Below are 15563 nucleotides of genomic sequence, written 5' to 3' on the forward strand. Positions count from 1 at the left end.
TATGCCATTGAACTTGTTTTGATAGTAACTTCTTCATTACAACTCCGATTCGAGCTCATTACATGTCTACGGACTCATCTCGCCGTGCTCTACGTAATAGTACAATCGACATTCCTAAATTCCTTTCCGGTCAAAAAGTCAACTTTAAACCTAATAAAATATTCTAATGGCAAACTGGTCTTTTATCTGAATAAATTAATAATTAAAAATTTATTTAGGATCGGGTCGTTACAGGAAGGGTCAAGGAGCTCGTTCCCCAATGAAGGTAGGGATGGGAAATCTCTGATTTGAATATTATGGGTATCAAGGGGAGAATAGGGGAAAAAAACTTAACGGGGATGGGGATGGGAATGTCATACCTACCCCCGATGGCTAGCAACCTTCTCTCTAACCTTCTCTTTTGGACCTTTTTCCTTTTCTACATAACATGTGTCACTTTTGTTACACTTCAAATAATGTCATTAATAATATTCTATTGCTTATCTTAAAAAAAATAATAATAATGCAATTAATACATAAGACAACTTCGCTTTTGTTTTTCCAAATTTACTCTTATGCCTTAAGTTCAAATAAAAAAACGAAAAAAAATGAAAACATAAAGGATCAAGTAATATTGTCTAATACTTGATAATAATAAAAAGTGATATTTTCGAATATTTAAAATAAAATAAAAAGTAATCTTATCTCTATCTCTCCCTGAACTTCTCCCCAACCCCCCTCTCCCCAACAACCTTCTTACCAATCCCCACCCTATACCCACACCCTCAACTGTCACCCCCAACCCACCCACCCACCTCTAGCCTCTCATCACCAGTGCAACCCATTCTCAAACACACAATTCTCACCCACCCTTTGCACCACTACCCCATCCACCCCGAGAAAAATTCTCAACACATCCAACCCTCCACCCAATTCCCTCCACCCATCTCTTTTTCTTCCTTAGATCACTTCCACCCATTTGCCATGATAAAGGGCAAGGGCAAGGCAAGGGCTGTTACTATTCATATGAATAGTGGCAGCCCTTGCAAAAGCCTTGTTATCCATTACCATGGAAAACCAAGGGCAACCATTATTCACATGAGATCTGAGTAGAGGAATTTGTATATAGTTTTGGTGTGGGAGTGAAGAATATGATTGAATAGTGGCAGCCCTTGCAAAAGGCTTGTTGTCCATTGCCATGGAAACCCAAGGGCAGCCATTATTCACATGAGATTTGAGTAGAGGAATTTGTATATAGTTTTGGTGTAGGAAGTGAAGAATATGACCAGGTATTTATTTCACAAAAATTTTGAAAATTTTGGTTTTTTTTTTTTAAAAAAAATTTGTTGCTGACGTCAGTAGTCCCCAGGCACAAGTAGGCCTCGTTTTGCCTTTGGACTTGCCCGGTTTGCTGGGAACCACCTCTTGCCTGGGATGCTGAAACCCGCTAGAAGTGCGATATGGGGCTTGGGCCTCCTCTTGCCCGAGCCAAACTGTAGCGGTGGAAGTGCTCTTACTGGTAGACCTACCATATCCTTGCATCACAAAGGATGAAATCATATTTGAAAGTGAATCGTGATTGCAGGATGGCTTGTACGCCCCTAACAAAATAATAGTTTGGGTAAATTCAATCTTCAAAGTTTCAACCCTTTGGTAAGAATTGGTTGTGATTAGGCTACTAGAATAGAGGTGGGTAAGGATGGGTGAAAGTGGAGGGGTGAAGATGGATAGGGTCAAGGCCAAATTTCAAGGAAGAAGGGGCAAGCAGAAAAGTGGGAGACAAAGAGGAAGAGGAGAGAGAGATAGAGGGCACGAGAGCCAAAAGAGATCCAATACCTGTACAAACGCTTTAGTTTTTATCATGGGCATATATGGAAAATATAATTAATGACACTGTTTTAAGTGTAAGGAGAATGACACAAGTCTTAAGGAAAAGGGAAAAAGTCCAAAGGAGAATATTAGAGAGAAGGTTGCTAGCATTTCATCATCTTAAATTATGAGACTACATTGTGGCGTATAGTGATTTTTTTTTTTTTTTTTTGGGTTGCATATCTGTTTGTATTTGAACATCCCTTTATATGTGTTTGTTTAGGTGTGGGTTTTTTTTTTTTTTTTGGTTGGAAAAGATGCCTTTATTAGAACACCATAAGAGTATACAATGAGGATGAAAACATCTGAAACCTAACATGAAGGCCAGGAACAAGACTGTAATATTAGAAATATTCGCGACTTGAAACAATCACAAGGAAACAAAAAAAGAAAAAAGATGATTACTGCCCAAAACAATGCATTAGTGAAAACCAATGATGGAGCAATAGTGGCCTCGTTAAAACCTTGTCTTTAAAAACCCCCAAATGGTGGAAAATCAGATTAAGGAAAAATAGTACCACTGTAAAACTTGCTCATCAACAATAACCAAAAAGCAAAACTTGGGCCAGTAGACCAAAAAAATAAATGCTGCACAAATCGACCAAACAAAGCCTAGTCCATGAATATGTTGCAAGACCAATTGCAGTGATTGAAGAACACCAACTACTCAGGAACTGCTTCACGGCAAAAACATCTTGTAACTGCTAAACTGGCTGCTATGGTTCTCCAACATTGACAAACAAATGAAAGATCCTCGCAACCAACACCACAAAATAAAATAATATTTTGTTTGGATGCTAAATAAGATGAAAACTATTGGCCAAAACGAAACCTCAATAACAATAAAAAGGAAATGAGATATGTAGAAATTAAAAATCTTGCAATTGAACAGAGTGAAGAGCAAATAATAGATAAAATTAACACCACGTAGCAAAAATGAAAAAAAACAAGATGCAAGAGCAAGGAAAGATGTACTTTCTAATATAAAAGATGGCAATAACTACATATTTGTTTTTCAAAAGGAAGAAGAATGCAAGACAAAAGCCTACAAAGATCCATGGAAACTGACCCTAATAGTTGCACCATGGGCGATCAATGAGTTCCGCACTGCATAGACAAAGATGACTGGCCATAATCGACAGTATCCAATCCTAACGGATTGAAACTCAAGCAACTTCAAAAGCATGCGACTACGCAAACGTGACTTCTGAAATGGCGACATGCCCTTTAAGGATTGATCACGCTAAGATGGTGCAGATCACATCAACATCGACGTTCTCTCTGTGTCGATGTGTCTAGAACTAGGATAAAAGGCTTCGATCTAATTCTCATGTGTCACTATTTTTTTGCATATCTCATCGCTCATTGCCTGGAACTTCGCTATTTGGGTGTTGCAGAGTCCAACCATCTGCAAAGCAAGAAGAGAATAGGTACTAAAAACCTAAAAAAAAAAAAATCACTACGAAAAGAGAAAGAGTTATATAGTTCCAAAACATACATAGCCAACCAAACAATACTATGTAGCAATAAGTACTAGTCATTCAAACTGATTCCAAAAGTATGAAGATAATAGCAAAATATCCTAACTCGATTTAAGACGATGAGCCCTCTGATATGAAGACATTAAAAACTGCAAAAATTCTTCATGGAGCATCCCTGAAAATTCTCCAAGAGGATAAGGCATTGGCTGTATGGTTGTGGATGGTATGGTTAGGGATAGTACAAGTGAGATGGCGGCTGATATAAATAAGGATAATGCTTGTAAGGCAGATACTGATGTGAAGATGGAGTCTGTTGGGAAGGTGATTGATGCTGGGAGAATGACCAATGCTGGAAGGGAGAACACTGTTGGGAGGAGGAACGTTACTGAGAGGATGAACGTTGCTGTTGGGAGGATGACCACTCTTGTGAGGAAGACTGTTGATGTGTGGGTGGCCATAATGGTTGTTAATGTGAGGATAATACCATATGCCTCAACTCATCCATCTCATTCTATTGTCTCTCATTATTTTCTTGCAGCTCTAAAAATTGAGACTCCAAACAAGCAGAATCTTGTCCTCTACGTGATCGACGAGATGAAGAAGTTGGTCGAGTTTGTACCACCCAAGGCACCATATATGGTGTCACAACATTTCTGCAACCACGAACTCTACCACGACTCTCAACACCTCTTGCTGCTACATATGCTTGCAACCTTAAATCTGATGTCTCCTCACCATGACTGATAACTAGTTGTCTTAATTCCTACGAGATCTTATTGTAACCAAAATATATTTTACGAAGATTAGTAAGAAAAATAACTAAGTATTGTCTACACAAATAATTGAATGTCGTGTTATTTTTTTGTCAAAGCATATACGAAGATTAAGAAATCCAGACATCTGAGCAGTACAAAGGTGATATACTAACTTCAGGGAAAAGCAGCATATAATATAGATTTGTTCCACTGTATTGAACTTTATGAAGGTACATTATAACCACAACCTAAGAAAATATAAAGATGTAGTCTATATGGAAATAGTATAACAGTAAAATTCAATGTCATATTGTTGTCCTTGGCCAAACATTTTTAATAATTGCAAACTAACAAAATGCAAGGCCTCTCAGCATGTTAGCCTATCATAAAACCAGAATTCAATATCAAACTTACATCGATTTGCTATGATGCATCATCAATTCAACTATTGTTTTCATCATGCCGCTTATGCACCAAATAAAAAAACTCAATATGATCAGGTGCACGACCATGCTCTTCCTCCTATTTAAGCATATGTATGGATGCAACTTGAAAATGATCAAAACATTGAATATGCATAACTCTAGTGCCTAACAGTACATATAAATTCAATTTACTTACATATCCGACATCGTATCGTACAAAAGTCTTCGTGCCAGGATGGTCCTACAATTGCAGCCTCATCAGTTAAATGAATGGGTAAGTGGACCATTACATCGAAGAATGAAGTAGGCAACATTTTCTCCATTTGACACAGGGCCAATACAACCCTAGATTTTAGCTGCTTAAATGATGTTTAAGATTCTTTTTTACGACATAAGAGTCTAAAGATAGCACTCAACTCAAGCAATACAAGGGTGATCGATTGAGGCAAAACTCGTCGAATTATAAGATTTGTCGGGCTAGCAATACCATGATGGTCATGACTGTTCAAACCATATATCTTCTTCTCATTTACATTCACACATCGGGCAAGACTTGTCGAATACCCATCAAGAACACGCACCTTCGACAATACTTTACAAAATGACATCTTTTCTTCATTGGTCAAGAAGAAAATTGAAGGAGGTAAGTAAGTCCTAACTCCTTCACGAATAGGATGAAGAGGTTTCCTTATTTTCATCTGTTTATGCCATCCTTCATCTTCATTGAGGTCCATAATAATATTCCCAAAATCTTTTCAAATACGTTCTTCTCAATATGCATTACATCTAGATTATGACACATCAAAAGATGTTGCCAATAAGGTAAACTGAAAAATATGCTTTTTTTCTTCCATGGAGTTTTAACACCAGTTCTTGGCTCTCTTGTAGTATCATTACAACTTTTTTGCCTTTGCCTCTTTTGTCCAATAACAGGTTCCACAGTTAGCATTTTTCCAAAGGTAAAAGACAAATTAGACAATTGTCTTAAACACTCAATTCTGGTTAATGAAATTGGTGCTGGATCTCTCTCGCGCCTACTATCAAATAGCATTGCATTAGTTTGAAATCTATACCTAATGGGTAAAAATCGTCAATGGCCCAAATAGCAATGCTTATTACTATTCGATAAGCGCTTTGAACATGTTTTGTTATTACAAATGCAGACATGCAAGCTTCCTTTTCGTACTCCATCTGAGAGGTTGGCGTACGCAGGAAAGTCATTAATAGTCCATAACAAGGCAGCCTTCATGTTGAACGTTTGATTGGAAAACACATCATACGTTCTGACACCCACCACCCACAACTCAATTAACTCACCAAGGGCCTCAAATACACATAAATATCATTTCCTTGTGCACTAGAGTCAGGAATCAAGAATGACATAAACAAATTAGGTTGCTTCATGCACATCCATGGAGGCAAATTATAGACAGAAATTACTATAGGCCAAGTGCTATAGGAAATGCTCATGTTCCCAAATGAATTAAACCCATCACTCGCAAGTCCTAAACGTATGTTATGAATTTCTGACTCAAAATCAACGTATAAAGCATATAAATGCTTCCAAGACGGGGAATCTGATAGGTGTCTCATGAATCCATCTTTCGGACATCCAATCACATGCCATCTCATATATTCTTCAATTACCTTGACATATTTAATCTTTGCAATCTTGGTATTGGTGGAAAATACCGAAGAATCTTAGTTGACACTTGCTTACCAGAACTATCTCCATCTTTATTAACTATATATCTTGAAGCACCACAACGAGAGCACACATTCAAGCTCGATGTATCCTTCGAAAATAACATACAGTCATTACGGAAAGCATCAATAATCTTTTTGGCTTGAAAAGAGGATTTTGGCAAACACACTTCATCAGGCAACATATCATTAAACGCCTCTTAAAACATCGAGAAAGCCATATTAGTCACATTTCCTAAACACTTGATTCGGTACAACTTCACAAGAACTTCCAATTTTTTATACTTCTTACATCCATAGTACAACTCCTTATGAGCGTCCTCAAGCAACTTATAAAACCATTCAGCTTCGGGGGTTCGACCCCCAAAAATAGGTTTATGCCTTGATAAACCCACATTCTCTTCGATCAATGGTTGTAAAAACGTGTCCTTCAAGAAGTCGAACACTTGACATGCCTCGCCCCACTATCAGTCGGATCCATTGACCCTTTTTCATCAACTGGACCATTTGCCTTGCATTAGTGGAATCGATATAAGATTCCCCATGATGCGTCCAGCAAGCCGTCATATAAAGGGGATCCATTCCATGTCAAAGAAGATGCCCTCCAACAGTAATCTTATCTTCATAATAACGGTTGCAACATTTCTTACAAGGGCATATGATCTTATCTTTATGAGCAGACTTGGACAAGGCTTCATTCAAAAATAATTCCATCTTATCTTTGTATTCTTATGTGGAATGATGCAAATGTACCTAACTTTTATTCATACCTTACCTATTACACAAACAATGCATCAAATATGATGGATATAAAATTAAATGTAACAATCCCTTATACCAACCATATTTCAATCCCTATCAAGTTGATGTTTCCATATCCCGCATGTAGCAATTAAATGTAACAATCCCTAACTTATGCATGATTAAATGTAGCAGTTATATCTAACTATATATTTAAAGATAATTCCATAAAGCATTAGTTGCTATATTCACAGTAGAAAAAAGACTACACATATACATACACAATAGATCAATACCCTATCTCCAAGATTGAAAAGAGGCGACACATAAATTATAAAATTTTAAAAGCTTATTGGGTGCATCAGACACTTTAATCATATAAACTATGAGCTAATTGGGTGCATCGGACCCATGCATATATCATATATTTATATATATGACCTACAATAATATATATTAATGAGAATGTAGAATCAGGGAGCAAAAAAACATAATTCCAGGTACACCAAAAACACAAATAGAATATGTCATTTCAATAACCTATATATAAATAAGAGAAGCAAAAAGACAAATTTTCCGTACCTTAAAGTGCCCCAACCCCAACCTTTAAAAGCCAATACCACACAGTCCTTGCAAATAAAGCCAAAACAAATAGTGTAAAGAACAGAAATATGACCTAAAAAAGCACGAAGACAAATTAAAAAGCGTAGAACTCCCACCTTCAATAGCCAATATCAGACAATCGCTGTAAATAAAACTGTAACCCAGCATTAACCAAAATTGATAGTATAAACAAGAAGAGAGAGGTGTAAAAAACGAAAAATTACTTACCCACTTCGATGAATAGAACGAAGAGGGATGAACAATTTCAAAGATTGGTAGGGTGCATGGGGAGAAGTAGGTGTGGAATGAAATAATAAGATATTTTAATGAAAGAAAAAGTAGAGACGGTTGATGCTATAAGAGAGGAAGAGAGATAAATCTTAGGTTTTGAGGCATTAAAAGCTGATGTAAAATAAGAAAATAAAAAATTATTAATAATAGAGGCAGAAAGAAAAATTAATAAATATGATATAAATTTTAGGGGCGCTTGTTTTAAGCCTCTCTTTATTTTAAGTTACGCTTGCCAAAAATTTTGGTGCAAAATTTCCCTCCTTAACCCGCCTATTCAATGGGGGCATGTTTATCCACCCCAAATATCATTAATAGGGGCTTATCAGTTTTCTGCCCTTAATTAAAATTAATAGGGGCGTATCATATTTTCTGACGCTAAAAGGACACCCCTAATACTTCATTTTTTGGTAGTGAATGAAAGATATCACAAACGGACAACGTTGGCATACTACAGTTAGATAGGGCAATTGATAGCCTCGTGTCTTCTCATCCATCATGGCCTTATACTCGGCGGCATCATGAGGATGGGTGAGACTCCGTAGAAAAGCATCTGAGCGCTCGGGTTATGCCATTATCCATTGCCAAGGGTGACCAAATTTTCGTATGATTTTGCAAATGCAGGCCTCCAAACCTCAAGAGGATTGAAGTCTTTCTCACCACTTAAGCTAGCAGGAGGAGGAACAAGAGGGATAGGGTCCTGTTGAGGGTGCCTGTGAGAGGGAGTACTCGAGGCGGACCTGGCATTGGGTTTCGAACCAAACACCAATGGATTGGTATGTGAGACATCTCACGCGCCACCCAATTTCCAGAAATTAAGAGAGGTTAGTTTTTCCAATACTTAGTTTAGATGGGTTTACAAGAAAATAATTTTTTACGAGATCCAATTGTAAAATAGAAATAGTGACTCTCACCCTTGACACAAACTAAATCATGGAGCTAAATGATATCCTTAAAACTAAGAGACACGCCCCATTTCAACCCAATGGCCAAAAAACTGGATATAAGGATATAAGAGTTCGAGTTTAGCTGCATAGGCTTAAGACTTAAATAGAACAAAAGCACATAAAAAAATAGGGTGGAGTAAATATCTAATGTACTCTAATGGGCCAGAGAAAGAACTAGGGAGACCTCAGGGATATCGGCACCAATTTACATGTCCGCCACCAAAGGAAGAAGATTGAGCTCCACATCATCAGGGACACATCCTTTGATAGTAGCCTTGAGAATCTCGTAGTTTGTTGGCACACCGTTAGACTTGGGCCAAATTTCATGCCTCGACATGAAAATAGCAAGATGAAAATAAAAATTACCGGGTCATAATAAGAACGAGAGCCTCGTCATCTGAACTTGACACATGCACTTGGAAACATGTACGAAGACATGATTAAAGTAAGAGAGAAAGTGTTCGCTATGGAAAAAAAATGCGCATGAGCTCGCATAAGATCTAAAAAGGAAATGTTGATGGTTTTGAACAATAAAATATATTTTGATTACCCAATCCTTTATAGTAGAGGGTGCAAGCTTGAGAGGAATTTATAACAGGAGAATCATAGGAAGAAGTTATTTTCAAGAAAATAATTGGATGAAACTTGGCATGCCCGAATCAGACTTGTAAAAGATTCACCTTTGCTTGCCCTGACAAAGGCCTGGTTTGATATGATCAATCAATATTGTTTTACCTATCGCATGCACTTCTTTGATAGAAAGCTGCATGCTTTTTTTGGACAGACAAAAGACGAAGGGATGCAGAAGGTTTAAGCAGTAAATGATGTCAAACAATGAGGACCACCTATGAAACTAAACTTACCCTTTTTCTCATACAAAAACTGAGTTTTGAAGCAGCTTGATCCATCCATATGGAATCGGCAACTCGGTATATGAGCTTGAAAGTAGAGGACAACACATGTGAGTCCAAACATTTAGACATGTCGGTGCCACGTTCACCGTCACTCCCGGGCCTTAAGGAAAGGTGATCAGGGAATGAACCCGTGAAGAAGTCTCGTCATGCTCCTCAGGTCATTGTGGGTTAGAACTCGCCCAATGTCGGGTCCGCCTCGAATACTCCCTCTCGCTGACACCCTCAGTAGGATCCTATCCCTCATGTTCCTCCTCCCACTAGCTCAGAGGGTGAAAATGACTTCGAGGTTTAGAGGCCTGCATTTGTGAAATCATACGTAAGTTTGGTCACCCTCAACGATGGACTACAACATAATGCGCCTTAGATGCTGTTCTACAGAGTTTGACCTATCCTCGTGATACCGCCGGGTTCTAGGCCAAGACAAATGGAGAGATATGGGGCTAACAATCACATTGTCTAACTGCGGTATGCCAACGTTGTCCGTTTGTGATATCTTTCATTTTTTAGTTATTTAATGCCTATTCTCTTCTTGCTTTGCAGATGGTTGGACTCCACAACACCCAAATAGTGAAGTTCGAGGCAATGAGCAAAGAGATATGCAAAAAATCTATCTCCCTCTAGCTTAGAGGAAAGCATGTCAAGGAATGTGAAGCCAAGCTTGAAGCGTAGAATGAGGAGCTGTGTAGCCTGAGACATGATCGAGACACCTTATTATCCGAAGTTGATCATCTCAAGAAGAAATTGGAAGATGCTTCATGCGACAGGGACCTCGAGTTTCAGGCAAACAACGAATAGATTAAGGTTGAGGCGGTGAGGCAGTTCAGACACGGTTGGGTTCAAGGCCAATGACTTCTTAAGCATCGGTTCATGGCAGGTCCAGATAATTATAATGACGAGTTAGGATTTGAGCCTGCCGACTATGAACTATTTGAGGGCATGAACTTGATGATCGCCCTCCGACAAATAATTGCCTCATCGTCATCTACTTCAGCTGCTTTTCCTCGGTCAGCTGCTTTCGATCCTAACACTATGTCATCCTTTGCCAGCACAGGACCAATCCTTGGATTTACGGGTTCTACTTATGCGGGACCTACTTCGAAGGCTGCTCTCGATCCCTTGATGATATCCTTGGATTTACGAGTTTCACGTCATCCTACTTAGGAATTTTTATCTTTGTTTATACTTGTTTTGTTTCGGCTTTATCTTTGCCCTTTAATTCATGTACTCAATTAATTAGCTCATGCACTTTGTATCTCGAGTATATTCCCCGGACTTGGATTTTCGAGTTACACCCCAAAATTTTGGATTTGCTTCACCGGACTTTATAAGATATTCTTCCTGTTTGAATTTATCCAAAGGATTTAATTTTCAAACCCAACCATGGGATAACACCTTCCCACCAAACTCAAGGTCCTTCCCACGCGAATTACCACTTTCAAATTCAAAACTAACTGGCGGTTTTTCAAACCCGGCCAATGGATAACACCTTCTCAACAAACTCAATGTCACGACCCAATTCTAAAATAAGGAATATTCCCGAATGAGTTATACCATAGTCATAAAAATAAAATCTTACAACCATGATATGATGAGAAATAGAGCCACAAATAATACAAATTTACTTAATAACACATAATTAAAGTCGCAGTAACTCATAGTTAACTACACACTAAGATCTTTATCAAACGGTTGACTACTTACAAATATAAATTACACAAATCAACAACAAAAACCTAGTAGGTTGGTTGAAACCTGCTTCGTCAAACTTCGCCTTGAATCCTAAAGAATCTATTAGGGTATGAGCATTCTAATGCCCAGTAAAGTACCGTCAAACCCTTCAAGGTCAGCTATCACAATTAATCAAAGTGTCATGCATCAAACAACACAAGATACATAAATTATGCAACCAAACTAGATAAATAAATTTGCATATGCGGTGATGTCATGAACTCAGTCCCTTCTAATCCCACTAAATCATACTTTAGGGCACCAAGCCTACATGTCCCATACCATGCATTTTACCATTGTGGCTCCGACCTAAAATATAAACTAGCACCCATCAGTCCCTTACCCCATTTTTCTTTTCTTTACGAATTTCTCAACTTTCACTTTTTATTAGAGGCTCTGCTCCCATCACCTCAATATATTCAAGCCCTGCTCCCACCCCCTTAATATATTCCACATTTTTTTTTCACATAGACCTAAGGCCTTCTCCCACTCCTTAGATATACCTCGACCCAAACACGAATCCAAAACCCAACCGTATTTATGATGCATATGTAATTCAGCCCAAACATCATTTATCTATGCGGAATAATAATACAGATAATAACAATAATATTTCAAGTTTAATCACATGAATAATAATATTTACCCAACATCAAATAATTTCCACCGAGAAACATCAATATTAATATTCACATAACATCAAATAGTATTTCATATAACATTAAATAATATTCACCAAGTAAAGCAACAATATATTCATATTTATAGTACTATATATAAGCACCAAGATTAAAAGTGACATAGCCCAATCATCAAGAAATCAGGAAACCCTTAACCTTCCGCGGGTTCATTCTCGAGAGTACCTAGAGTAGAACACATAATTAAAATAATTTACTGATTAAAATTCAATGGAAATAAGGAAATACGTTTGAGTGTCCTACTGGCGCACGTAGACCTAAAGTCCCTTAATACGCTTGACAAGTTGTTCGACTCGATCGTTACTCCCTTAACCTCACATCCAAGCAAGCATAGAACCAAGCGTCAAGGAAAAACCAATCTATTCTCCTCCTATAATAATTCTACTCTTTGGGATGTTTAAAATCAGGTGGTTCAGCTTTAGACTCAAAAAGAAAATTTAAAACAAAAACTTTAGTTTTGCTAAACATTTAGGTTGGAACACGTTAAATTTGAAAATTCACTAAATCTTGAGTTTAAATCAAAATAATGTAAAATTTTCCAGATCACACCTAGACATAAAAAAATTAAAAATGTCAAAAATTGATGGAAATTAGGGTTAAGGTAGCATGTCAGAATAGAAACCAAAACAGACCAGGTTGCATAATGTTTTTTTTTTTTTTTTTTCAAGTTTGTACACTTTATTTTGAAAAATCACCAAAATTTCAATTTACAACCAAACAAGATAGAACTTTCCAAATTTGAAGGAGTCACGAGAAAGTAAAACATATCAAAATTTGATGAAAATCCAAGTTCAAGGAGTTTTCGAACCCATATTCAAAACAGGGCAGGCGGCAGAATCAGAACAATTCCAACAACATAGTCTCTACTTTGAAATTTCATAAATAAATAAAAAATTTAAATTCAAATGGCACAAAACCAACTTTGAAATAACCCTTGAGATATCCATTTTGATGTTACAAAATCCCAAAATGAAATTGGAACAAAATCACATCGAAATAAGCTAGAACTTCACATAAACACACTTTGAAAAAGATATATGTCATTGAGGCATTCTAATCAATACTTGATTTACAACTAATACTCAAAGAGACAGTATGAAGATGAGCTTCATACCTTCAACGAATCATTTATTTGAGATGATAGTGGCTAATTTGATCAATGGAATGACAAGTAACTAGCTACTTGAGAGAAAGTACACATCTATAACAAGAAATTCAATATAATCAATGAACAAGTTTTGTTCTTACCAATTTTTCGATAGTTATAGTGGTTGCGTTTTGCTTAAAGAGAATACTACAACAGTAGATCCTATCCAATCTGTCAGCCCCATGATATCAGCTGATCCCATTACATCAGCCTTAGAAGCCTCCTAACCACAAGCACGTCATTCATCAGCCAGAATGATTGATTGTCAATTCCTCTGTAATATATGTAATTGATTGGACTTACCTTATAACGTTAAGTTTCTATAAATAGACTTGAGAAAGTCTACCCCATGTACCAATATTTATACTGCAGATAATACAGAGAACGAACTAACTGGATTGTGGCAATTATTCTTAATCTCTATGTTCTTATCCCTCTCTCTTCCTCTTCAGTTCATTTTCTTATATGGTATCAAAGCTCTTCGGAGCTAACCCTCAAAATATCGATCTTACCCAAACCAATGGCCGACACACCTAAATATGGAGAATCAAGCAATATTGATATGTCAAAACTGATTTATGAAATGTCAAAACTTTCCTCACCTCCATTCTCATCCCATTCTTTGCCCACCTCTTTCAATATCTCATCATTGTTCCCAATTCCTATGGATCGCACCAACTACTTAAGTTGGAAATCCCAATTTGAAGATGTATTGGAGATGCACGGCCTTGCAGCAGTTGTCAAGAACAACATAGACCCACCCAAAGTGCAAGAAGATGGATCTGTGCACCCAGAGTTAGCCAAGGATAAACTGGTCCTGAGTTGGATCAAAGCGACTTCCTACTCTTCCATCAAGACACTTCTCATCCCTTGTACCACTGCTCATCAAGCCTGGACCATGCTGGCCAAGTGCTTCTCACCTCTTGCTAGTACCCGTGTAAGGATTCTCCGAGACCAAATTCGCACTCTCAGAAAGGACAACAACACAACAATGATTGATTATCTCAATTATGCCAAATTGCTCTTCGATTCCTTCACACAAGCTGGTGCTACAATGGATGATGATGAACTCATCAGTTATGTTCTGGATGGACTTGGTCTTGACTACAAAGAGTTAGCCACAACATTTCATCTGCATCCTGATATTGATTTCGATCGATTCTATGATCTAGCTCTAAGAGAAGAGCATCTACAGAAACGAATGTCTCTTACCGTGGCTTCAAGAGTGGCTATGGCCACTGACCGTGCTTCCAACGAGTGCACCTTCAATTCAAACATGCCCAGTCACAATCACAATCCTCATCACGGATCTGGCAGAGGACGCGGTCGTGGTAGGCATTGGAATTAAGGGCGTGGATCAAGAAGAACAGAGCATTGGGAGCCAACTCAAGGGGCTTGGTTTCCAGATCGTCACTCTCAGCCTCACGACCACCAATCTGCTGCCGTCGCTTCTTCTCCTGCCACTCTCTCTGATGGACGCCCTCCTCTTCTTCCAACACCACAAGGCAGTTCCTCAAAACGAACTGAAGTAATTTGTTTTCGGTGCAATAAGCAAGGCCACATAGCTCGGTTTTGCCCTGACTGTAAGCCCCATGCATACATGGCAGAAAATTTGACAAACTCTTCTCCTCATACTTGATTCAGGTGCTACTTACCACATGACAGTCAATGCCACCTCTCTCCCCAATGCTCATCCTTACACAGGTACAGATAAAATTATTGTTGGGAATGACAATCAGTTAGCAATCACACATATTGGTAATACAAAGTTAACTGGGTTGTACACATCATTAAACCTTAATGAAGTCTTGTGTGTACGCGATCCGCAAAAACTTGATTTCTATTTGTCGTTTCTGCTGTGATAATGATTGTTTTTTTGAGTTGGTTGCTAATAGGTTACATGTGAAGGACAACAAAACGGGGACGGTACTCCTTACTGGCAGTAGTTCTGATGGCCTTTATCATATTCAAACAGCCCCTCATATTGCTCATCAAATTGCTTGTTATGGAAAGCGTACAACACAGGACGTGTGGCATGCTCAACTTGGACACCCATCTCATTCAGTTTTTACTACCTTGTTGAATAAGTACCACTTACCACTTGATGGTACAATTATCTCCAATAAAAATTGTCATGTCTGCCCATTAGGAAAATCTTGTCGATTGCCCTTTGAATATAAACAATCTCATGCTCAATTTCCATTAGCACTATTACATCTTGACTTATGGGGCCCCGCACCATTCTCCTCAAATTTTCGTTACTGTTATTATTTATCCGTTGTCG

This window comes from Prunus persica, chromosome G6, assembly GCF_000346465.2.
Source record: "Prunus persica cultivar Lovell chromosome G6, Prunus_persica_NCBIv2, whole genome shotgun sequence".
Taxonomy (NCBI): domain Eukaryota; kingdom Viridiplantae; phylum Streptophyta; class Magnoliopsida; order Rosales; family Rosaceae; genus Prunus; species Prunus persica.